This window comes from Taudactylus pleione, unplaced genomic scaffold, assembly GCF_031769625.1.
Source record: "Taudactylus pleione unplaced genomic scaffold, aTauple2 ptg000145l, whole genome shotgun sequence".
Classification (NCBI taxonomy): Eukaryota; Metazoa; Chordata; class Amphibia; order Anura; family Myobatrachidae; genus Taudactylus; species Taudactylus pleione.
Window position 1 is genome coordinate 7,247,815 of NW_028284547.1, and position 25,184 is coordinate 7,272,998.

At 40.4% G+C, this 25,184-nt stretch overlaps 1 pseudogene; it reads right to left on the minus strand.

The window, feature by feature from the left end:
* The window catches only part of LOC148522673 (uncharacterized), a 75,245-nt pseudogene that overhangs the window by 35,204 nt on the left and 14,857 nt on the right, over positions 1–25,184 (minus strand).

A 25,184-nucleotide genomic window follows, 5' to 3' on the forward strand; every position in this document is an offset into this window, starting at 1 on the left:
TATTGACCTGACCCAGCCCACTCTGCACCATTGCTGGAATGACTGACTTCAAGCAGCATCGCACTGAATTTTCAACTACATAGAGTCCCCCTACTCACCTGCCAGTGGTGAGTCAGCTATGTCACCAATATACTGGTTATACTGTTTCAGACAGGAGAGTGCCAGTCAGTGTGTGACTGTATATATATATATATATATATATATATATATATAGTTTGAATATACCAGGTCTTAAGCGACTGACGTATACATTATAACCAGTGTTGTGCAAACGTGCAAAAAATGATGCATGAATAAATAAATAAATAAATAAATAAACAAATTAATAAATAAATTAATAAAATGTATGAAATATGTACTGTGACAATATATTAAAAAATATCTCAATTAAATAATAAAATATGTAAACACACCAAAAAAAATTACTGCTCATATATGTCTTATTCATGTTCACAGGGATTAGCCAAATAACTCATATATAGACACATATGTGCAAATATTATATATAAAGTGCAAAGATGGTGCTAATAAATATTTAAAAAGACGACCTTTAGGCATATACAATGAGAGTAAATTAATAGTATAAATATAGATATAGAAATAAAAGCACAGGAGGGTACACACAGATGAACAATAATAAACAACTAAACACTTTAAGAAAACGTTTCTAAAAGTTTTTTAAAATTGCTTTAAAATATATTGGAATAGCTTGAAAGAATTCATATGATGCTTATCTGTGGTAAGTTCATACAGTCCAGGGATCGGCACTCCATCGATATTTCCAATAGTTGGGGTGCACTAACTCCAAATGGAGCTCAGCACAGAGGCAAGGTACTCAAAATAACACAGGCAATAAGGGCAGCACTCCACAGATAAAACACTTACAAAAGCTTGTTTAACTGAGCAACATTTCAGATGTTTATTACATCTTTCTTCAAGGCAACAACAGAGAATAACAGTAATACATTACCTTATATAGTGAATATACACAGAGACCCCAACCACCAGACACCACCAGTAGACTGAGCACATGCATTTGACACACGCATCCGATGAAAATGTCGTCAGACGCAGTGCACACACAGATGGCAGTGACCCTAGCAATGGGACGCAAGTCGCGCTGCAACACCATGGAAACAATAAACATACAAAAGAAGACACCAGTGCATACCAATAGACAAAGCACTTAACAATACAATATGATCACTAATACAAAAAGCACAATATTGTGGGTAGTGTTATAATAATGCTACTAACTGTCATTTTTCAATTACTGCCTATAACATGACAGTTAGGAGCTTAGTGGCTGGTCGTTTATCACTCTCTACTTTACCAATTTTCAGAGCTTAGTACATTTGGCCCATTACAATTTATCCATTTTCATTTTAAGAGTGGTTTACTTTGTGTGTTTGTCCTAATTACCTTATCAATTTAAAAAATAAATAAATAAAAGGGACATTCTCACAATTAATTTTCTACAACTACGAGAGTGCCCCTAAAAGAATCTTTAAAAGGGATCGGTATGAAATACCGCCGGCCCTCTTGCCAGCAGTTCGAATACAGGCAGTGGGAGGCCGTCAGAAGCAGAGTTCCTAGCAGCGGAAGCCCGATAGCACTGGAAATCCTGATTGTCCCTAAGGTAAATAAAAACTAACCTAACCCCCTAACCCTAACCCTCCTTAGGGGTGCTTAACTCTAACCTCCCTGTCAAGTGCCTAACCCTAATCCCCCTTCCCCGCTGCCTAAACCTAAGTCCCCAGGGGGGTGCCTAACCCTAAGCCTCCTCCGGGGGTGCATAACCCTAACCCTCCCTCCCCTAGCATAACCCTAACCCTCCCGGGGGGGGCTAACCCTAAGTCCCCTCTGGGTGCCCTAAACCTAACCCTCCCCCCCCCCGCAGCTGTCCGCTCGCAGGGCCCGGCATCCCTTCTATCGGGATGCCGGGTGCCTGTCTCCCAGCATCGGTGAAATGAGCAGCGTCTACGTCTAGATGCAGGGCATTTCACCCTTGCCAGGATAAAGCAGTCGGGAAGCTGGTTGTTGGGATTAAGACAGCTGGATTCCCGATTGCATCCCCTTTAAAAGAGTCTCTACTGCTGCCAGTGACAGTACTAGGAGGCTCATTTTTCATAGACTGAACTATGATTGACAATAGGCATAAAGATACTCAATATCAAAACAGGTGATTGCACAATATGAAGGACAGAAAAACAAATATTGTCCCCCCATTATAGTGTAAAATAAAAAAAATACAATTGATTAATCTTTTTATAAAATAGATTTGTTTTTGTTGTGTGCCAGATCAGTCACCCACAGTACACTTTATATATGCCAAAACTAATAAATATGTGATACTGGGCACCACACACAAACCATTCACAATAGAAATAGAATTAGTACAAATAGGATGAAGCTACTGGATTTTTTGTTTTTTTGCTATTTTTAGCTATTTTGTGGAAAGTATTTAATTTTTTTTAGATTTTATTATGTCACAAAGGTATTACCAAGAGCTTATGTGATTTATCTTTTAAAACAGGCACATAATGTATAACAAAAAAATGTGTATATATCCTTATACACATATATAGTAAAGTAAAACAACATCTAAAACACATTGCTGGAGGAAATTTGATCTGATGTATGGCCTGCTTTAATCTGCTTCCTACCCCAGTGCTATGCTGGCTATACACCAGGACAATATTGTTCCAACCAGCTGTGATATAGAATGATAATCTTCAAATGCAGAGCTTCCCAAATGCAGTTTACATGGCTCCCAAACTGTTCAAGTTTTAGAGATATCCAAGGTTAAGCACAGGTGGTTAAATCAAATTGACAGGTACTAATTAAGCCACCTGTGCTCAACCATGGATATATCGAAACCTGAACTATTAGGGTGGTTTGAGGACCACATTTGAGAAACTTTGGTCTAGTGTATGGGAGCAAACAATAAAAATTTGTGTTGCTCCCACACAGGTCTTGATTTAGCTTCCTGAAGAAAGTGAAACCAGTCGTCAAAAGGATAATAGTGCCCACCAACTGCATCCAGGCAATCTAGATATACCTAGTCTGTCAAATTGGGTGGATCTGTACTATTTGGAGGACTTTATTTTTAAAAAGGTCCATCAGTGTGCATCGAATATCAAGTATCTGTTACTGGCTGTAACCAGCGGCAAGTGATCCCCACAGGGAGGACCCGGTGCGATCAGTGCTGGGTTACCACATCAGCCACTCTAAACAGAGACACTGTGGTTCCCCAGATTCAGGAGGAGAGCCACACAGTGGAGACGTACTGCCGCCATCCCCCACAAGTTATATGGGGAGGCAGACACTAATATTGGGTGAAAGAATTTCCTTTGGATCCATACGCCCAAGCTAAAGGAATCCCAATTTGAAAAAGCACAGAAGAGGGCACTCTATAGTGCATAAAACAGTTTATTTGAAACACACAGTAGTGGAATTACACCCTTTATTGAATAAAAGTCCATTGTATCCTCAGTTTTTAATTTTAGTAATCTACTTATAACCTTTTTCTTCAGGTTGCCACTGTTTCTTGAACATTCAGCATAAAAAAGAGCTATTTTTTATATATTACTTTTTTATATATTTCCATTTTTTATCTGTGATTTGCTTTTCTAATTTATGAATTATGTCCTTGACTGCTGTACCCGCACTTTATTCAAATTGTATGTTTTAATATTTATATTAAGTTTATGTACCATTATCTTATCTATATGATTTTTAAAATTGTATGTCTATGGCCTCAGTGTCTAGCATGTCCTGTGCAAAATGGCATTAAGTTATAGCCCGATGGAGATCGGCTCCACAGTAGGCGTGTTTTGTTGATGTTTGTAACTGAATGCCCCCTGCACGCTGATTGGCTGCCGCTGATTTAAATACCCATCCATGCATCTTGCAGGCCAGCCCTCTGATGAAGTCTGGTGATGAAATGCGTTAGGGCATGGCCTACTGATGCTCCATCTGTTCCATCCAGCATCTCCCCCGTCTCTCTGGTTCACGGTGTTCCCGACAAGCTGCTGCCTCTTGGAGTCTCATGGCGTGTGGTGCAGGTTCCCGGTGGTGTACAGAGGATGATGGGAGTTTTGTCTGGATGATGTTTCATCTCTATACCATGTGGTAATCAGCTCACAGAGTCATCCCTTTTGGTACGAGCATACCGTTGCTATTTCATTGATGACCAGTACTGTGTGTTTCAAATAAACTGTTTTATGCACCATGGAGCGCCCTCTTCTGTGCTTTTTCTTCTAGATCATTTATCCTGATGGATTCGGGATCATTCCATTACAGAAGGGGAGCTGCGGTTCTCATATGGACTCTAGTGTTTCTACATATATGTTTTATTGATTGTGAACTGTTATTACACTCACTTTTGTGGTCACTCAGAGAGTTCAGTGCCTGTCATATATTTGTTGTATATATATATATATATATATATATATAATGTATGTGTTTTTCTCCTTTGGTTGATGCTATCGATATTTTCGCTTAGAAGGTGTTTATGTAGATCTTTCCTTTAAAGATTTGCTTTTTTTCAACCATTAAACCAAATAGGAATAATACAGACATACCTTAACCAGGATAATTTGATTGAATTTTCAAAGATCACGGTAACAGGTTGAAATCCTTGAGTCAGATCCAATAATGTCAGAATTATTACGCACCTATCATTATCTGACACAAAAGGAACTATATACAAGCACTAATATTTATTTACATTAATAACTCCCTCACTCATAGGGGAAGATGTACTAAGCTCTGAAAAGTGATAAACTGCAGAGTGATAATTGACCAGCCAATCAGCTACTAACTATCATTTTTCAATTACTGCCTATAACATGACAGTTAGGAGCTGAGTGGCTGGTCATTTATCACTCTCTACCACTTTTCAGAGCTTAGTACATTTGGCCCATTACGAGTTATCCATTTTCATTTTAAGAGTGGTTTATTTTGTGTGTTTGTAATAACTACCTTATCCATTTAAAAAAATAAATAAATAAAAGGGATATTTTCCCAATTAATTTTCTACAACTATGAGACTGTCCCAAATAGAATCTTTAAAAGAGTCTCTACTACTGCCATTAATAGTACCGTGAGGCTCATATTCCATACACTGATCAATGATTGACTATAGGCATAAAGATACTTGATATCACAACAGGTGATTGCACAATATGAAGAACAGATAAAACAAATATTGTCCCCCATTATAGTGTAAAATAAAAAAAAATATTAATCTTTTTATAAAATAGATTTGTTTTTGTTGTGTGCCAGGTCAGTCACCCACAGAACCCTTTATTTATGCCAAAACTAATAAATATGTGATAGAATTAGTACAAATAGGTTGAAGCAACTGGATTTTTTGCTTTTTTGCTATTTTTAGCTATTTTGAGGAAAGCATTTAATTTTTTTGAGATTTTATTATGTCACAAAGGTTTAAACAAGAGCTCATGTGATTTTATCTTTTAAAACAGGCACATAATGTATAATAAAAAAATGTGTATATATTATTATACACATATATAGTAAAGTAAAACAAAATCTAAAACACAGAGGAAATTTGGTGTGATGTATGGCCTCCTTTAATCTGCTTCCTACCCTAGTGTTATGCTGGCCATACACCAGGACAATATTGTTCCAACCAGCCATGATACAGATTGATAATCTTCAAATGCAGAGGTTCCCAAACACGGTCCACATGGCTCCCAAACAGTTCAGGTTTTAGAGATATCCATGGTTGAGCACAGGTGGTTAAATCAAATTGACAGGTACTAATTAAGCCACCTGTGCTCAACCATGGATATCTCAAAACCTGAACTTTTAGGGAGCCTTGAAGACCACATTTGAGAACCTTTGGTCTAGTGTATGGGAGCAAATGATAAAAAATTGTTTTGCTCCCACACAGGTCTTGATAAAGCTCCCTGAATGTAGCAAAACCAGTCGTCAAAAGGATAATCGTGCCCACAAACTGCATCCAGGCAATCCAGATATACCTGCTCTGTGACATTGTGTGGATTTGTACTATTTGGAGGACTTTATTTTTACCAAGGTCCATCAGTGTGCATCGAATATCAAGTATCTGTTACCAGCTGTAACCAGCGGCAAGTGATCCCCATGGGGAGGACACAGTGCAATCAGTGCTGGATTACCACACCAGCCACTGTAAACAGAGACACTGTGGTTCCCCAGATTCAGGAGGAGAGCCATACAGTGGAGACGTACTGCCGCCATCCTCCACAAGTTATATCGGGAGGCAGACACTAATATTGGGTGTAAGCATTTCCTTTGGATCCCATACACCCAAGCTAAAGGAATCCCAATTTGTGATTTTCAACTTACTGGTGAGCATTGCATACTACATAATATCTATGCAACTAAACTATGCAGGAGACTGTGACTAATTGCATTTCATTAGTGAGGATTTATACTCAAGTTACCTGGTTTCATATTTTACATTGTTTTATACCAGGACCAATTTAAGTCCAAGGGACACTGGACCTCATTCAGAGGCGGTCGCATGGAGAGATTTGTCATAGCGAGAGATGTTTTTTTCAACTGTGCATGCATGTACATGGCAGTGCATGTGCGCAAGCCTGTCTTCCCGAATGCAATCCTCTTGCTCGCTAGTCACTATGAGGTCATAGCTGTGATTGACATTTCGTGCCATTTGTGGGTGGTTACAGGGGAAGGTGCTTGTGAACGGGGGTGTGGTGGTGTGCACGCAGGCATGGTTGACCTTAAAAAGGGCATTTTAAGGGCATGCATTTATTACTGAGCAAGTCATCACACACATCATCTCGTTGCAATAACGATGCTACTGCTCACAGAGCTAAGGGTAACCCAGGGTCTACCTTAAGCATTGCGAGTGCTGGCGATGGTTTCTGCCTCAACCGATATCTGTAGGCAATTAACAATTTAAGAGGTGTTAATCATGCTGACATAGGTTGCCGCCTGTGACCGACTCTGAATTAGGCCGTAGAGATAGGAGGTGTGCTTTCATTGTTGTTGGTGTTTCCGCGCTTATGATGTGCGTTGCGACTGAGCGCTTGTTTTGCATATTCTTGATCACTTTGGGTGCGACCTATCGCTCCCATGCGACCGCCTCTGAATGAGGTCCACTATTTAATACATGTATGTTTTATTATGTGGTAGATTTGTTATATCTCATATGTATCAATATTGCTACATTTTTATTATGTATATTAAAGAGAAGCCTTGTCTAAATATTTTGTTTCAAAATCAAGTGGTTAATACATTGTAGTAAATTTTGATAAACTTCACTTTGAAGCACAATCCAATAATCTTTTGGGTCTATTTGGTTTTGAGAACTAACTAGCCAGCTGGTACTGGCTGATTGGATTAGCAGCTGTGAGTAGGAAAACTAAATAATTTATTTACACTAGCGCAAGGATTTCAGTAGTCAGGAAACCATCACACTGTAATATAAATTTTGCTCTCACACACCAAAAAATGGCCAAAACAAACTGGATGGATAAATCAAACATCTTTGATTTTTCCCAACTAATTGTTCTAGGGTAGGGGGAAAGTTCCCTTCAGCTGAACAATAAGTGAGCGGACACTGGCCATAAGTGTCTGCCTAGTTTTGTTACACTCAACTCTGATAGCCCCTCAGAGTGCCGCCAGTCCCTCTGCTACTGCTGCCTCTCTGTATCCTGGCCTTGGAAGCACTAGGATTGATGGAGGGCTAGTGGTGTGGGCCCCGAAGAGTTGTGTGCTGTCAGCAGGGTGAGAGACAGCAGCATCCCAGGCAGTATTGGCAATACCTGCACCTCCAATTCCCCCTCAATACCGGCGTACATGTACCTCTGATTCTCCCCCCAATGCCGATGGCAGCTGCACCTCCGATTCCCACCCCAATACCGGTGGCACCAGCACCTACATTTTCTCTCCCACCCAATACCAGTGGCACCTGCATTTCCAATCATGAGAGCAGCAGCAGGTGTCAGGACAAGGGACACTATGTACTGGAGCCCTTCTCCAGCATCTGCAGTAGTGTGGAGAGGGGCTTAGCTCACCTCCAGATCTTTTACAGACATGGAGGATGTATGGTGCCGAAAGGTGTGTGTGCAGGTTCTGCAGGAGTGAAGGATCAAATTCTGGGCACTCATGGCAGCATTTCCCCCTGACCTGCTATACAGTCCCTGAAGCCCAACAGAGCAATTATAAGAGCTGAAGGTAGGTGCTGACCCCAGGAACAACTTCAAGTACTGAATTGGGACTTAGTTGCAGAACTCCAGGGATCTAGTTGCTGATGCAGTCAACTATGAGTTTTATGATCATGGATATTGACTATGCGGAATTGAGCAGGATTTATGCAAATTGCACAGTGTCACTGTCCTCCTACATGTGCAACACTCAGTACTGACACATAGTAACCTCCAGGACACATCTTCCTTGCAACTTTAAGATTGTCCACCCAGTGCTGCAGGATCAGGGGCATAAGTAGTGGTCCCACAAGCCCCATATCTTTATCTACAGAATTATATGCATGAGCAGGGCCCAAGCCTGATGATACCGCCTAATATTGCACTGGGATAAATCCTAAATCATGTAGTTTTTATTGGCCATATGTATATACATATTTATTTATGTGTGTTTGTCACTTGTACCATATAAAAGGATAAGCACTTGCACTTTTATTACTTTTCACATCCTGATGAAAAAGCCATTGAGGCTTTGAAACAATGGCTAAATAAAAGCTTTTTAAAACTCCCTGAAATAAGTCCGATGGGGTGCCGCCTGCTTCTATTATAGGGAAGAATTTGTATACATCATTATAGGAAGGCACACAGGCACTTTTAACCATCTGCTGCACTCGAGTGCTGGTCCATTGTGTGCTCAAGTGCCGGTCCATTGCTAGTATATATATGTATTTATATATATATATATATATATATATATATACACATTATATATATATATATATATATATATATATACATTTACATATATACACTGTATGTATATATATATTAATATTATTTTATTGGGCCATCCCAACTTCTACTGCATTCAGCCACCCAACCGCCACACCATCACAGATCCTTACCAGCCAATCCATTTCAAATCTCCTCCCCTCTATTAAAGTAACATAATGGTGAAATCTGATCAGCTTACTTGGATATCCAAAGTAAAAATATTTATTTCCATAAAGAAATATAAAGAGTACCACCCTTACAATGTGGATGTGTGGTTGGTTGGCACCAACACAAGGCTTTCCTTCTAAACTCAGTGACTTGCTGGGTCAGTGTGGTACAATTTATACATAGCAAACAATAAAGGAGTAACTGTTAGACTAGTATCTCACCCTGGACTCCTGGGTTTTTCAATGCAGGACTGATGGTCTGCAAACAAAAATCCATGAGTCCTGTGTTACTGTGAGTGAGGCATATAGCTGCGCTTACTGGTGGAAGAGAGAGTCACATGTAATTGCATCTAACACATAGCAGAAATCCCAGTACTGAGAGGAGCTGCTGGAAATCTTTACTGGATAAAATGTTATTTCCTCATCTAGTCCCAGCACCTGTATGAGCAGAGCAGCTGTATATTAAAGAGATCACCTGTATCATCATCACTTGTTCCAGCCCCAATGATTTTTCCATCACATTTTTATACCTATTTGTCACTTTCCTTACTCTATTTTATATTTTATATTTATACTCTGGGTACAGTGTGGGTAACATGAGCATTCATAAAACTATCACCGCTGCTTGATGACACCATGTGAGGGTGTGACACCTTGTGCACCCCCCTAGTTATGCCACTGGCACTGCTTTATGCCATTATAGTGAAATATTTTATTTTCAAATAAATAATATATTTAGACAATTTGGGGGTTTTCATCATACACATTGTTTATTACATTACACTGGTGCAGAGGATAAGATCTAAAAAATTCTCCTCTCCAGTCTTTAACAAGATAGATTTATATAAAACACTTGTCACATTCAGAAAACAAATATGTCTTCACTTGTAAATATATTGAAGTGATACAGTTTAAATTACTTAGGAAACACATTATACATTCAGGGCCTTAGAGTGCCTCTTCATGTGATTAATAAGTGATCTTTTACTACTTAAACAGTTGCAACATTCACAGCATTTAAATGGTTTCTCTCCGGTGTGACTTCTCTTATGTATAACAAGATGTGACTTATTGGAAAAACACTTGCTGCATTCAGAGCATGTTACTGGTTTCTCTCCTCTGTGACTCCTCTGATGTATAACAAGACTTGACTTTTTAGAAAAATACTTGCTGCATTCAGAACATGTAAATGGTTTCTCTCCTGTGTGAATCCTCTGATGTAAGATAAAATGTGATTTATATGTAAAGCTTTTGTCACACTCAGAGCACAGATGCGGTTTCTCTCCTGTGTGACTCATCATGTATTAGATTGGAAACAAATTAGCTGTAAAAGGTTTCTCCTATCCAGAAAATGAGAATAGATTTTGGGAATCCTTTAGAGGTGTAAGAAGAAATAGCATCTTTAGTTGGCTTGATCAGAGAGCAATGTCCCTTTACCACTATGTCTTCTAATAGTCTTAGTGCTGATCCCACTCTTTATTTGTCCTGTAAGAAAAAAAATATTATATTTAAAAAAATAAATGTTACCCAAGTAAAACAACTTTTACAATAATAGTGTATTTTTATATAGAGAAAATTATATATATATTTAAATACACTAAACAACATGACAGCTATTTACTCACCTCCTGCACTGACCATAGACGGGTAACACATGGTACCAATCCTGTCACACCTACTGCCATCTGACGCACATATCCGCCTTCTACCATTTATATGACAGACTATAAGTGCACTCCAATATTTTTGCTCATTTATTATGAAAATACATTATTAATTTTCATAATAGTTCATATATTTCTAACATCAGTCACCCAGAGGATAATGTGACATCATACAATATACAGTGTAATATCTGGATATTTGAAAGTTTTTATTTGTAATTCAATTGTTTGTTAATAGGTAATAAAAATATACAATATACAGCTTATAGTACTGTATACTTTAAATATAAAAATATAGTAACACTAACTATATAACCATTGTTAAGGTGAAACTGTTTAAGTATTGATAACAAGACAACATCTACAAAATAATTTATACAAATATCTGTGTATGTATCAATATATTCTAATCTATAATATAATTACCTTACTCTGGAGATTCTTCTGTCTGTCTCTTTCTTACGCCTCCATCCATCCAGCTCCAACCAGCAACTAATCCAGCAGTTCTTCCATCAGCTATCAGTAGTATGATACATCCTATTTATAGTCATTCCTCCCCCATCTATTTCCAGTAGTTCCCAGGATGACTAGAAGGAATTCTTACACTAAGAGGAAACATACAGTATAAACACAGCAGCTTCCCGTGCCTAGCTCCTTGTCTTGTAAATGAGGTATAAATATTCCTAAAGTCACTTACTACAATGGGAAATTCTAATTACACCTTAGTAGGAGGTAACACCTTGTTAGATCATAGCAGCCTCTGGCATCCTGTTATGTCACCACAGGGACCTTTTGTTTAGGAGTCACCTATTGTCAGAGTTTCAGCAGAAATACATGTTCTACATATCAGCACAAACCTCAATGAGTTTCTGTAAATAATAACATCAATAGATATATTTATAAAGTAAGTCAAATATTTGTACAAACTTGAATATTGAAGACATTGTGACATAAACACTTAATATGAGTTCCTTAGACTTACATAAATAGTGATGGTGTACCTATGCACACATTTCTTTTAAAAATATATTATTTAAAAGAAATGTTTTTTTCACATGCTCCCTAACAAGTAGATTCACAAAAATATATATTTTTATAGTAGAGGGTTGAACATTGCTACTACTGGCAGTGATAGTACTGGGATGCTCCTGTTCCATAGACTGATCTATGATTGACAAATAGGCATAAAGATACTTGATATTGCAACAGGTGATTGCAAAATATGAAGGACGGTTAAAACAAACATTGTCCCCCAATATATTGTAAAATCAATATTATTCAATTGATTATTTTTTTAAACAGATTTGTTTTTGTTGTGTGCCTGATCAGTCACCCACAGCACCCTGTATATGTGCCAATACTATTAAATATGTGATACTGGGAACCACACACTAACCAATCACAATAGATATATAATTAGTACAAAGAGGATGAAGCAACTGGATTTTTAGCTTTATTGATATTCTTAGCTATTTTTAGGAAAGCATTTCATTTTTTGAGATTTTTTTGCATCACAAAGGTATAAACAAGTGCTTGTGTAATTTATCTTTTAATAGAGGCACATAATGTATAACAAAAAATGTGTATATATCCTTATACACATATATAATAAAGCAAACCAAATCTAAGACACAGTGTTGAAGGAAATTTGGTCTGATGTATGGCCTGCTTCAGTCTGCTTCCTATTGCCAGTGTTATGCAGGCCCTACACCAGGACAATATTGTTCCAACCAGCCATGAAATGGAATGATAATCATCTGGTACAGAGGTTCCCAAATGTGGTAATCAAGGCTCCCCAACAGTTCAGATTTTAGAGCTATCCATGGTTGAGCACAGGTGGTTAAATCAAATTGACAGGTACTAATTGAGCCACCTGTGCTCAACCATCGATATCTCAAAACATGAACTGTTGGGGAGACTTAAGGACCACATTTTTGAACCTCTGGTCTAGTGTGTGGAATCAAACAATAATTATTTGTTTGCTCCCACAAACCAAAAAGTGGCCAAAACAGGTGTTCATACTAGTTGGGTTAATCAAACATGTTTGATTTTTCTCAACTTATTGTTCTAGTAAATGGGGCAGTTCCACTAACTGAATAATAAGTGAGGGGACACTGTTCTGCAGTGTCTGTTTTCTTTTGTTACACTCACCTCAGATAGCCCCTTGGAGTGCCGCCAGTATCTCTGCTTCTGATGCCTTTCTGTTTTCTGGCCCCGGAACCTCTAGGACTATTGAAGGGCTAGTGTTGTGGGCTCCCAGCCCCCCAGACAAGAGCTATGTGCTATCAGCAGGGAGAGACACAGCAGCATCTCAGGCATTACTGGCAGCACCTGCAATTCTGCTTTCCCCTCAATACCAGTGGTACATTTGCCTCTGATTCTCCCCCCAATAACAGCAGCACCTGCACCTCTGATTCCCATCCCAATATTGTCAGCACCAGCAACTCCATTTTCTCTCCCACCAAATACCAGTGGCCCCTGCTTATCCAATCATGGGAGCCGCAGTATGTGTCAGGACAAGGGGCAGTGTGTCCAGGAGCCTGTCTCCAGGCACAAGCATCTGCAATAGTGTGGGCAGTGGGGCAGCTCACTTCCAGATCTTCTACAATCTCCCAGGTGACATAGAGGATGTATGGAGAAGAAAGGTATGTGTGTTGGTGCTGCAGGTGGGAAAGTTCAATTACCAGGCACAATTGGAGAACACACAACAGTAGGGATTGAGGAAGACAGATTGGTGTGGATGGTGGGAAGACATAGTGGTGCTGTTGGAGGAAACAGAGTGGTGCAAATGGAGGAAGAGAGAATGGTAGAGATGAGGGGAAGACAGAGTGACGTGGCTGGGGGCAAGGCAGTTGTGCAGATGGAAGCAAACACAGTGGCACAGATGCAGGAAGACAGAGCAGTATACAAGGGGAAAGAAAAATTGCTGTGGACGAAGGCATGCAGACTAGCACAGTTGGGAGAACACACAGCTGTAGGGATTGGAGAAGTTATAGCAGCATGGAGGTGAAGATAGTGTAAATGCATAGACAGAGTATGATAGTTTTAGCAAGTAAGTAGCTGAATGTGTATAATGAGTGAGAAGGATGTGGAGCACAGTGGGATTATTGTGGTGACTAAATGGGAATATTGTGGGCACTGAGTGAGATGTGTGTGCTATATAACTGTTTAGACCCTAGTTACATAGACTGCATGTGTGTAATCCAATGAGCACACAATTCTGTGCATAAGCAGCTCCATCATTTTGTGAGTGACAGAAATCTCACTCTGATGCCTTACCATATATATATTATGCAAGGAACACGTCCATTAAGGCGTTAGCCTTAATGATCATAATTTCATTGCTTTTTGATGTTTGAGTGGCAGAAATTCAATAGGTTTTATGAAATTTCAGATCATGTCTAAGAAGCCTTAATGGGATATGTGAAACCATAAGTTTTTTTGTCTCTGGAATTTCATTTCTTTTTTTAAATGTGTTAGCTATCAGGGTTTGGAGGAGCAAACTGGGCCACCTGCATGGGAGAAGGGCAACCAAATGGTACATTACTGCAGGTGTAGGAAGGCCGGCACACAGGAGGTGTTTTGGGGATGCACATGGTGAGATGGCTGTAGAAGCGGGCTGCAGGAGTGCAGGGCAGCAGCTTTTGTGGACCAGTGGCAGCAGTGCACATGGGCATCAGTGGTGCTCACTGGAGCTGGGCATGCATCTAAGAAAATAATACACAGATGCATGGATGAATCAGTGAGATCCATCTATACATCTGTATTAAAATTTGAATTTGTGTAAAATAAAAATTAAAAAAGACCAATCTCCCCCCCAAACACAACCAGCCTTGGGCTTTTCACTGCAAGTCCTGGTTGTTAAAATATGGAGGACAAACAACGTAGGGGTCCCCTGTATTTAGCACAACCAGCATCATGCTAATTAGAAAAAATGGGAATCTCTATAGAGAATTCAGGAGGGGAGGCATGGTGTTTGAATGGCTACATCTCAAATGCTATAGGAGGCACCAAACTGACATTTGGCATGGGTGGGTATAACTGTTGTTCGGTCCTGCATGTCAGTTTTTTGGGGGAGTAATCTAAATTTCTAACTGTTAGTTTTTTCAGACATTCTCAGTTAGGACCACTTTATTGCTTTTCTCTATGGGGGATTTTAGGGAAGGCATAACTCAGGGTAGGGGGCAAATTTAGACTTGGGGTTTACTTTATTAGGTAGCTTATATTCAAGGATAGGTGCTTTTGGGGTTCAGGTTTATTAGTAAGTTAAAATTTTTAAACTATTACCTCAAGAGTTCACCATTGTAGAGATAGGAAGTTTTAACTTGTTGCGCAGCCTGAGTAGGAGCCTCCAGCAGGTGTACTTATTGTGGCTTCACTTGGGTGCACCAAGATGGCTGCCCTCTGCACATGGTCATGGGGGTCTTGACTGGGGGAGGGAAGCTAGAGTTTGCTGTGGCTAGTATCCTGTTGATGGTAGCAGGCTTTAGCTGTGGCTGAGACCCAGGGGGGAGAAAGCAGGTGGTGGTGGCAGAGGTGCAGCTGTTAGCAGCTGAGGTGGGGTGAGTGGTGGGCAGTAGGACCTGGGATGGTAGCCAGCATCAGCGGCAGATGCAGGCTTGTGAAACCTGCATCTGTGTGTCAAATAACAAAAACAAAATGACATTCCACCCCCAAAAGAGCAACCAGCACCAGGCTTTTAGTTTCCCAGTGTTGATTGTGCTAAATATGGAGGACAAATGACATAGGGGTCCTCCGAATTAAGCACAACCAGCACCAGGCTAATCAGAACCAGTCCTGGTTGCCAGAGTATGGGGGCAAATGACGTAGGGGTCCCATGTATTCAGAGAAACCAGCACTGGGCTCTGAGCTGGTCCTGGTTCTGCAAATACAGGGAACATTTTTTGTAGGGTTCCCCTGTATTTTCCAGAACCAGCACCAGACTTTTTCTAGTGGGAGTCTGATGCCACAGCCAGGGGAGCTTTTTTACCAGGCCCCCCAGCTGCAGCATCAAACCTGACTGCTAGTCAGCCCAGATTGAGGATCCTTGGGGAGCTGGGGACCCCCCTAATATAGAAGTCCCCCTCTCCAGGGCACCAAAGGACTAGGCTCCCCTCCTCCACTTGCTGGTATGTGGAGAACCACAAGTACCAGCATGTGGGGCATTATGGGCCCACTGGTACCTGTAGTTCTACAGCAAAATAAATAATAAAATATACACAGGACACACACCATACAAAGTAAAAGTTTATTTAACATACATACACACACATGTACACATAATCACCTATGTATCCCTAGAAAGTTACAGTTTTTAAACTATTACCTCAAGAATCCGACATTGTAGAGATAGGAAGTTTTAACTTGTTTTACAGCCTCAGTAGGAGCCTTGAGGAGCTGTACTCACTGTGGCTTCACTTGAGTGCATCAAGATGGCTGTCCTCTGTGGCTGTAGCAGGGGCAGTGACTGGGGGGGAGGAAGTTAGAGTTTGCTATGGCCAGGACCCTGGGGGAGGTAGCTGGCATTAGCAGTGGCTGAGACCAAAGGGGGAGAAAGTAGGTGGAGATGGCAGCTGTGCCACCATTAGCGGACAAGGCAGGGTGAGTGGCATGCTGTAGGACCCGGGGGAGGAAGCCTGCATCAGATGCAATCTTGTGAAGCCTGCATCTGTGTGTAAAACTTGTATCATAAAAAAATGGCATGCTCCCACCCCAAAAGAGCAACCAGCACTGGACTTTAAGTGACCAAGTGCTGGTTGTGCAAAATACAGAGGACAAATGATGTTTTAAGTACAACCAGCACCAGGCTAATCAGAACCAGTCCTGGTTGCCAGAATATGGGGAGCAAATTATGTAGGTGTCCCCTGTATTCAGCGAAACCAGCACTGGGCTCTGATCTGGTCCTGGAAATACAGGGGAAAAAAATAAGTAGGGTCTCCCTGTATTTTCCAGAACCAACAATGTACTTTTTCTAGCAGGGAGCTGATGCCACAGCCAAGGGAGTCCTTTCACCGGGCCCCCCAGCCTAGGCTTGGAATCCCTTGGGAGCTGGGGACCCACCCAATAAAAGAGTCACCCTCTCCAGGGCACCCCAGGCCTAGGCTGATAGCCCGAGGATATCCCTAGCACCCATGGGGCGGTGGGTGCTGGGTTGATAGTGTACTGTGTTGTAAAAAAAATTAAAGTTTAATATATTCTTTTGCAGTAGAAATACAGGTTCCAGCAAGCTTCCCCCGCATGCTGGTACTTGGAGAACTACAAGTACCAGCATGTGGGGCATTGATAGCCCACTGGTACCTATAGTACATCTGTAAAAGAAATATTTAAAAAAACAACAGACACCATTTTGTATTATTATTTAATTGTGCTGCACCTTCACCTGGGGGCGGCATCCTTAAAGCTGTTTTTCATGGCTGCTGCCTGCCCCAGGTCTTCAAAGGCGACTTCACCAGGAAAGCGCTGCTCTTCATCGCTGCATTACCGTTGATGGACTAACCTGACATAGCCTCATGCTGGCTTTATAAATGCCAGTTCAGGGGGCAGGGCTATGTTGTCATGAGCTGTGATTGGCTCACGCTGGCCATCTTTAAATTTCAAAAATGGTACCAATGCGCCATTTTTGAAATGTACATTGTGGTTCTTAATTTTGAAGTCAATGTTTAGAACTGCTCATTAGCTGAGAGGTGGAAGGCTCACCTCTCTCAGCCAATGAGCACTCAGTGGTGGGATTTCCATAGTGAAATCCTGCCACTAAGCTCTCATTTGTGTAGGACAGTACTAATGTATGAGGGTCTGCATTGATCAATTTTTGTTTTGCCAAGCCAAGGGATGCCTGATTTGGATCAAAGAGGACTGATCAAATCATGAGAGAAGGTGAGTATGGATATTTTTTTGCAAGTACCCTATGGATAAACTACTGGAGAAGGGGACCGATAGCTACAGGGATACATAGGTGAGAATGTGTACATGTGTGTACATGTGTGTGTGCATGTATATTTAATAAATTTTGACTTTGTTCGGTGTGTGTCCTGTATTTTTTTTAATATTTATTTTACCATAGAACTACAGGTACCAGCGGGCCCGTAATGCCCCGCATGTTGGTACTTGTAGTTCTCCAAGTATCAACATGCGGCAAAGGGTATGCTTACTGGAAACTGTAATTACACAGCAACAGACAATATTGAACTTCTATTTTTACACCACATTTACACAATCAACCCACCACCCACCTCCAAGGGGTACCGGGGATAGCACCTGGCTATCAGCCTAGGCTTGGGCTGCCCTTGAGAGGGGGACCTATTTATTAGGGGGTCCCCAGCTCCTCAGGGAAACCCAGTCTGGGCTGACTAGTAGTCAGGGTTGATGCTTCGGCTGTGGGGCCCAGTGAAAGGGTTCCCCTGGCTGTGGCATCAGCCACCCACTAGAAAAAGTCCACTGCTGTTTTTGGAAAATACATGGGACCCTACTAAGTTTTTTCCCTATATTTCCAGAACCAGGACTGGCTTAGAGCCCATTGCTGTTTGCTCTAAATACAGGGGACCCCTACCTTGTTTGTCCCCCAGATTCTGGCAACCAGAACTGTTTCAGATAAGCCTGGTGCTGGTTGTGCTTAAGACGGGAGACCCCTATGTCATTTGTCCTCCATATTTTACACACTAAAAGCCCGGTGCTGGTTGCTCTTTTGGAAGGAGCATGCCATTTTGTTTTTGTTTTTTACACACAGATGCAGGTTTCACAAGCCTGCATCTACTGTTGATGCTGACTACCCCCCCAGACCCAACTGCCTGTTGCTCACCCAACCTTAGATGCTAATGGCCACACTGCTGCCCCAGCTGCCTGCTTTCTCCACCCTGGGTCTTAGCCACTGCTAAGGCCCTCTACCTCCCCCAGGGTCCTGGCCACAGCAAACTCTGGCTATCTTCCCCCTGGTCATGGCCCCTTGACCATGTGAAGAGAACAGCTATCTTTGTGTACCCAAATGAATACACAGTGAGTACACCTGCTTTGGGGTCCTACTGAGGCTGCACAAAAAGTTAAAACTTCCTATCTCTACAAAGGCAGATTCTAGAGGTAATAGTTTAAAACTGTAACTTTCTAATTTACCTAAACCCCAAGAGTGCCTACCTTGCACAACAGCTACCTAATAAAACAAACCCCAAGGCTAAATTTGCCCCCTAACCTGAGTTATGCCTTCCCAAAATCCCCCATAGAGAACAGCAGAAAAGTTGTCCCGACTGATAATGTCAGAAAAAACTGACAGTTGGAACTTTATATTACTCCCAAATCTCTTTAGTTTTTTGCCCTGAAATTTTGGATGCAGCACCGAATGATAGTTCTACCTGCCCGTGCCAAATTTCACCTCAGTACCTCCTATAGCTTTTGAGGTGTAGCCCCTTAATCACCATGCCCCACCTCCAAAATTCTCTATGGAGATTTCCATTTTCTTAGATTCAGCCTTAATATTAGGGCATGACTGTGCCATTATATTTATGCATTATTTGTATTGGGAACACTATTATGTGACCACGTCCCTTTCTTTTGGTACCACGCGGCTTTTTCAATGCGCAGATGTGCAGTGTCCTTTTATTGACATTGCACTGTATATATATAGATATATATACTATATGTATATATATATATATATATAATATTTTATTGGACCATCTTCATTTCTTCATTTCTACTGCATTTGGCCACCCTCCCCCTGCACCATCACTGCTCCTGTCCAGCTGGTCCATTTCAACTCTCCACATTTGGCACCCAGTGTCAATTATTTGTATGTTTATATATATATATATATATATATATATATGTATATCCCATGTCTCAGCACTCATCTGGACTGAAAGAAACACTGCTCAACAAGGATTTATTGATCTGTTTATTTCAGTCCAGATGAATGCTGCGACATGGGATATATAATGCTGTTTGTATGCTGATGCTGAGCACCATTGCAATTTAACAACCCCAGATTTTAGTGCCCTCCTTTGGATATATATATATATATATATATATATATATATATATATATATATATATGTATATATATATATACAGGTTGAGTCTCCCATATCCAAATATTCCGAAATACTTAATATTCCGAAATACGGAATGTTTTTGGCTTGACTAAGAAAATTAAACCTTTGATTTTTGATGGTTCAATGTACACAAACTTTGTCTAAGGCACAAATTATTACAAATATTGTATAAAATTACCTTCAGGCTGTGTATATATGAAACATTGTATGTTTCATGTATGTTCACAAACTTTGTTTGAGCCACAAAATTATTGAATATCTTGTATAAAATGAACTGCAGGCTGTGTGTATAAGGTGTATATAACACATAAATGCATTCTGTGTGTTTATTTGGGTCCCATTCCCAAGATATCTCATTATGATATGCAAATATTCCAAAATACAGAATATTCCGTTATCCAAAATACCCCTGGTCCCAAGCATTTTGGATATCGGAGACTCAACCTGTATATATTAATAGACCAGCATGTCCGGCTCTCCCAGTTTAGATCAATGGCGCCAGGTGCCTGCACAGAATGAAATTTCCAATAAAAACCAGCGGGGGTGCAGCACTCCTCGCGGCTTTGTGAAATAACAAACTCTTAGGGCGGCATATAGTATGGCAACATTTCAGTGCCCTTTATTGCGGCACTTTCGTCAGGCTCTGAAAAGTGCCTGAAGAATGTGCCTCAATAAAGGGAACTGTGACATTGCCATACTACGCGCCGCCCTAAGAGTTTGTTATTTCACAAAGCAGCAAGGAGTGCTGCACCCCCGCTGGTTTTTGTTTTATATATATATAAATGACCGTCTTTCAGAACAATAGAATCCTTCTTTATATATCTATCTGCACATAAGGGTCTGGGAAACCCTATTTTCTCTTTAGGCTGCAGTTATAGGGTAACCTCTGATCCCGCCTATACCTAATTATTTTATATACTGTTATGGGATACAGGGAACCAGAGGCTTAGTTGCACCATGTTACAATATAATGCAGAGTACTGATAATACAGTAGAAGGAAGGTACAGTAAGACAGCAATAGAAAGGTATGAGGGAATAATAAGGAGGGATAATAGAGATCAGAAAGGAGACCTGTAGGGTGATACAGGGCAGCATGTAAGGTTCCTGTAGAAATATCCAGAACACAAATCTCATAGGGCCAATTCAATTAGATGTGAGGTTTGTGAACTGTCATTACAACAGCATGTAATCTCTATCAGATGCACCACAACACCCCCCTTGCAGCCCAATCTCACCCTGGACTCTTCGATTTCTCTACGCAGACCTGAGTGCATGCAAACAAAATCCATGATTCCTGTGTTACTGTGAGTGTGGCATATACCTGCGCTTACTCATGGAAGAGAGAGTCACATGTAATTGAATAGACCACATAACAGAAATCCCAGTACTGAGAGGAGCTGCTGGAAATCTTTACTGGATAAAATGTTCTTTCCTCAACTAGTCCCAGCCCCTGCATGAGCAGAGCAGCTGTATATTATAGAGATCAGCTGCATCATCATCACTTGCACCAGCCCCAATGATATGTATATCACATTATTATACCTAATTGTAACTTTCCTTACTATATTTTATATTTCACTGAAATTTTTTTAATTTGGATAATCTTCCATTTATGAAAATTCAATAAGTTATATATTAAACCAGTGCACTACACCAGGGGTTCTTAATCTATTTTGCACTGGGACCCCATCTGACAAAACAATTTTTTATGGGACCCCAGCAAGTTATTGCCAAAAAATGCCCCTATATATTTATAACTAGCAAACTTTTTTGAAGATATTGTGACTTTTCTCACCATGCAAAATGAAATATGGAGAAAACATGAATATTTTTTTTTTCTAATAATTATTTATTTTGAATGTTCAGGCAATTGTACATGAAGAAAAAACATCAAGACTGCAAGATAACCAGATCAATGCAGACAGATTAATTGTAAACTAACATGGTGTGTCTATGTGTAACAACATGAAACTTTTCAAAAACTAGAACATATTTATATAATATAAAAAATATATATTTTTTAGTTAATGAGATGGGTGAGCTTGTAGTGTTGAACACAAATCCTTGAAACAGGGCTTTGTGTGACTAAGATAAAGGCAGATGTCATCTTCAACTGCAAGACGGGATCCGTAAGTATTTTTCAGTAAAGTCAAAGCTAAAAATCCAGCTTCACAAAGGTAAGTAGACATGAAGGGATCAGTACCTTCAGAGCAGAAGATGACAGCTATGGGAATACCTGTTGAACCGATATCCCGAAGTTTGCAAGAGGTTGTTTAGAGTATGTCAGCTTAAATGTCTCATCACAGGAGAGGTCAATTATTATTTCATCCAGTGAAAGTGGCAAGCAACCACTTGCAGTTGCTTTAGCACTTAACGGATTCCTAATCCACCCTTCTGCTTTTCCATCCTTCTAAGGAAAGTACTGATAAAATTGTTGTTTAAGGCTCTCCAAATAGCTGATGATAATAGGTTGCACATCATGTTTTGGAAGATCATTGTCATGCAAAAAATCATCCAACAAAGGAAATGCTTCAAAATTGCCACTTTCCACATGAGGGTACACAAGGACAGCTTCTAGATCCAACTTTCAACCTTGTCAGTGGGTGAAAAAAACTGTCATTTTTTATCCTTGGAGGGAGATATTTAGTGCATTTAACCATTCAAAAATGTCTGTTAGGTAAGCTATCATAGCAAGCCACTTGGCATCTAAAAAATTTTCAGCCAGCAGAGAATCTCTGGCTGAAAGAAAAAAATTTACTTCCTCCCTAAGCTCTAGCAAATGATTGAATATCTTTTCCGTGTGATAATCAGCATACTTCTGTGTAATAAAGTAACTGATGGTGCTCAGTTCCCATCTCCTCACACAAAACTCTAAACAGACTTGTTGAACTACTCTTAGTAAAAGATGGCTGTGTGTACAGCTTCATCAAGAACTTGTTTTAGAGCAGGTGGCATTTGTTTTTGCAACTAGGGCTTGTTTATGTATAATGCAGTGAGTCCAGGCTGCTTCTGGTGCAACAGCTTGCACTCTGGTCACTAACCCGCTGTTGTTTCCAGTCATTGCCCGAGCACGATCACTGCAAATTCCAATACAGTGCAGCCATTCCATACCAGAATCAGAGGCAAAAGCATCCAAAAGTAAAAAAAGTTGTTCCCCTGTAGCATGTTGTGGTAGTGGCTGGCAGAACAGAAATTCCTCAATTAGTTTCTCATCATTCTTAATTTTTATGTAGGTCAGCATCTGAGCAGCCCCCAACACATCTGTCATTTCATCAATCTAAATAGCAAAAAAAGCACTTTGCTTAATTTTGGTGGTAATTTGCTCTGTCACATCTCTTTCCATGCTGTGAATCTGCCCAGAAATAGTCTCTTTAGAAAGGGGGATCAAATAAAGCTGAGTAGCAGCACTTTGCCCAAGCATAATATAAACCATTTCCTTGGCACAAGGTAGAAAATAGCTGTCTCCAATGTTGTGTGTTTTACCCATTTTGGCTACCCAGTATGACACCACAATTGAGGCCTCAAATGATTTCTCATTAACTGTAGCTGCTGTTTTAAGTACAGTTTTTTGGCTGCATAGTTCCCTTAATTTCCCTTTAAAATAATCAAGCAGTTTGGTTTGCAGAGAACTTTGTTCTGTCTCGAGGTGTATGATCATTTTGGATAGTTTTAAGTTCTCTTTAGCAAGAACTTCGCCACACACCATACACTGTGGACATGGTGCTTCCTCTGAGCTAGCCCAAGTAAAACCATATTCCAAATATTTTGGATCATATTTCCGGATACTTGCCTTTTTATTACTTCTTGAATCATCACTGGCAGCATATCTTTTGCTGCTACTGGCAACCAACTGGTGGTTTAGTAAATAAGGTAACAACCTGTCATTGCATGAATTCATTCAACTCGTTCATATACCTATAATCAATAGTATGGCCTTGGTACAGATTATTTTTCCACATAGTCCCCATACTTGTCTAAGCATTTGTTCCAATGGTACCAATGCTTTTATCCCGGTATAGAAGAAATCAGTGTAAAATGCCTAAAACCAGGACATGACGGCTTAAAGAACTTCACCATTGGTTGCAAAGTGCCTTCCACCCAGGTGCTTCTTCAATGGTCCAAAGAGATGGAAATCACTCGGTGTAAGGTCAGGGCTTTAGGGAGAATGGTCCAGTACTTCCCAATGGCAGCATTGCTCATCTTTAACATCTGTCCTGCCATTATAAAAGATGGTGCACCAAACCCATACCTGTTTCTGTGACATGACGTTATCACAGAACACAAGTTGGCGATGAGCTTCTATGACATGACGTTATCACGGTACACAAGTTGGAGACAAGTTTCTATGACATAACGTTATCACGGTACAGAGTTGTAGATGAGTTTCTATGACATGACATTATCACAGTACACAAGTTGGAGATGAGTTTCTATGACAAGACATTATCATGGTACACAAGTTGGAGATGAGTTTCATCTTCTGATGTGACTTTTAGATGAAGAAATCTGATCACACTATGCACTTCAATGTTTGACCATGTTTCCCCCAGCCCCACTATCTTGCAACTAATGTTGGAACAATATGATTGATATCAGGTGCAGTCTAATGGATATAAAGGGAAACAGTGGCCTACCTGCTCTGGCCTGGTGGTAAATTAGAATGAATTAGTGAACATAACACATGTAAGAGGTCTTTTTACCTAACTTATTGTACCACCCTTCTGTAGTTTTATGGCATACAAATATATAAGAAGGATAATGGGCAAAGGGGGGTGAGGCATAAAATGTATATGTACATCACCCCCCATTGCCCATCGTCTTCAATATATTTATTTATGTCCATTATATTTCTTATATAATGGCATACAAATATCTAAGAAGGATGATGGACAAGGAGGGGGTAATACACACATACAGTTTATGCTTCATAATCCCCCTCCTATTTTATGCCATTATGGGGTACATGGATTAACTGACAATATGGGGAAGAAGTGGTTGCCCTATCACCTTAGCAGTGACAGCACTGTCCCTTGCAGTGGGGGCTGGCAGCTCCGGGGGCTGCACATGGGATCTCAGAATGCTTTCAAGATCCTGCACATACCCATTGGAGCCAGCCAGGAGTGAGACACAGTCTATCAGCTCTAGGCTGCTTTGCTGTGTACTCAGGAAAGAAACACTGGAGGGGGGAGTTTTCACACCACCACTCCAGGAGATGAGATGTTCTTGCATCTTATCATTAGTGCTTCCTGATTAACATTGGTAATGAGGCAAAACAGGAAGAGTTATAGCAGTACGATCCGTGCTGCTATAATAAATCTGCCCTTATACTCCTTATATATTTTTAAGATCATCATATTTCT